Source organism: Haliotis asinina, chromosome 11 (genome assembly GCF_037392515.1).
Source record: "Haliotis asinina isolate JCU_RB_2024 chromosome 11, JCU_Hal_asi_v2, whole genome shotgun sequence".
Taxonomy (NCBI): Eukaryota; Metazoa; Mollusca; class Gastropoda; order Lepetellida; family Haliotidae; genus Haliotis; species Haliotis asinina.
The window spans coordinates 51,120,662-51,122,965 of record NC_090290.1 but is presented as its reverse complement, the minus strand read 5'-3'; positions in this window follow the sequence as shown (position 1 = coordinate 51,122,965).

The window sequence follows — 2,304 nt, the reverse complement described above, 5'->3', positions numbered from 1 at the left end:
GAGGCAGATATTCACCAAAAAAATGGACACAGACGTTTAGTCACCCTATTCTACACTGTTGACGGACATATCCTACTTCGGTCGTCTGAACATACTACGGAGAAATGCACCCCTGCATGCTTTGTGTGATATTTACATTGGTTTTTAGGTCAGACTACATCTGTATGTGTTTGCTTGGAGCGTCCATATGATAAGCTCTACCTAACGACGATCCCATTTCTGAATCCGATACTGATGTGTCTTAATGACCCGACCTCACACCCTAGATTATTGTGTATTGCTAATGTTCTTGTCCTTATGTCCAGTTTGTTCGTGATAACTCGAACAAAATGTTTGGTGTTTTTCTGATATCTTATGTCCTCCTGACAAACCGACCCCTTGTCCAAGCCACAATGTCTGGTGTGTTTCAAATAACCCAGCCACAATGTCTGGTGTGCTTCAAATAACCCAGCCACAATATCAGGTGTGTTTCAAATAGCCCAGCCACAATGTGTGGTGTGTTTCAAATAGCAGAGCCACAATAGCAAATTTGTTTCAAAGAACACAGTCACAATGTCTTGTGTATTTCAGATACCCCGGTCACGATATCTGATGTGTTCTTTACTACCCGACTATAGTTTTAGTTATAACCCGACAGCAACGTTTACATCTGAGTTATTCTGAGAATCCACATATTGCTGTTATGAGAATCCACATATTGCTGTTATGAGAATCCACATATTGCTGTTATGAGAATCCACATATTGCTGTTATGAGAGTCCAAATATTGCTGTTATGAGAATCCACATATTGCTGTTATGAGAATCCACATATTGCTGTTATGAGAATCCACATATTGCTGTTATGAGAGTCCAAATATTGCTGTTATGAGAATCCACATATTGCTGTTATGAGAATCCACATATTGCTGTTATGAGAATCCACATATTGCTGTTATGAAATGGGACAAGGCGACGGTGTTTCATGCTGACGTTTTTTTGGTTAAATGAAAATTTAATTGAAGATGGAATACATGTTTTACTTTATGGTAAAGCCTACCTAGGTATAAGGAATACATTTCTGGATATATATTCGATAAAAATATACAATTTTATAGGGCGTATTTCCAGTTACTTTCAACTGCTCAAGAACGCAAGTAGCCAGTGACTTGTCCTGGGAAATATATACAACAGTCAGTCTATATACATGGGGAGTTACAATGTTGCATACAATGTTGAGAAAATAAAACAAAATCAGATGTTTTGATGTTTTTTGCTGTAAACACGCGTAATTTCATGCAAAATATACACTCTTCTGAAAAAAAGAAACTTGATATGGGAGAAAATTGATTTTGAAGAATATATTTGACACAATTCATGATGGGGGTGGGGGGGGGGGTGTTTGCAGCAGACAAAAGGATTAAAAAAGAAACGGTGAACAAAATGTTGTTACACTCACGTCTGTAGTGAGAATCTAAAACGCATTATACATGAAATGCACGTGCATCATGACTGAAGGCTCCACATGCATTATTGCTTTAAGCCACTAAAGACGTCAAGAGAATGAAAAGTCTAGCTCAACGACAGTTCAACCTCACGTAGTTCCCCTTATCAACATCAAGGGTTGATATTTGGAGTATGACAGTGCTCGACCTCACGTTGCAGGTGTTTGTCAGGACTACCTCCACCAAAGCAATGTTACGGTGTTACCTTGGTCTTCTCGATCACATGATGCTTTTACTGTAATTGAGCAATGAAGCCATGTTTGAATATGTTCTGTGGCCTACGTGTGAATAAGATGTCTGTTTGTCTATCTTGGTTGTCATGTACCTGGCCAATTGTTTATGATTCATATTATCTCAGTTCTACGTCATGTTTACGACTTAAAACTGCATGAACCTCGAAGCCGTACAATGGCATACATCTCCATGCTGGATATATTGGTGTTCTTGCATTTGTCATCTTCCTTCATAGCCACATCCACTGCACTGACATCAAGCAAGAACAACCAGCCAACATATATTCTGCATAGTTTCAACAACATATCAGGCAACAGTGGGGTGTGTCAGGAATACACTGTGCAATACATTTCCGCATAGGCAACTGTATCCGGAAAACAGGAGACAATAGGCAGACATATCAGGAATACATAAGGCAATAGGCAGTTTTACCATGATTACATCAAACCATAGGCAGTTTTATCAGGGACACAACAGGTAAAATGCAGACATGTCGGGAATACATCAGAAAATGGACAGTTTTACCCAGAATACAATGGACAATAGGCAGATAAATCAGATATACAAGAGATGATGTTATCAGGAAT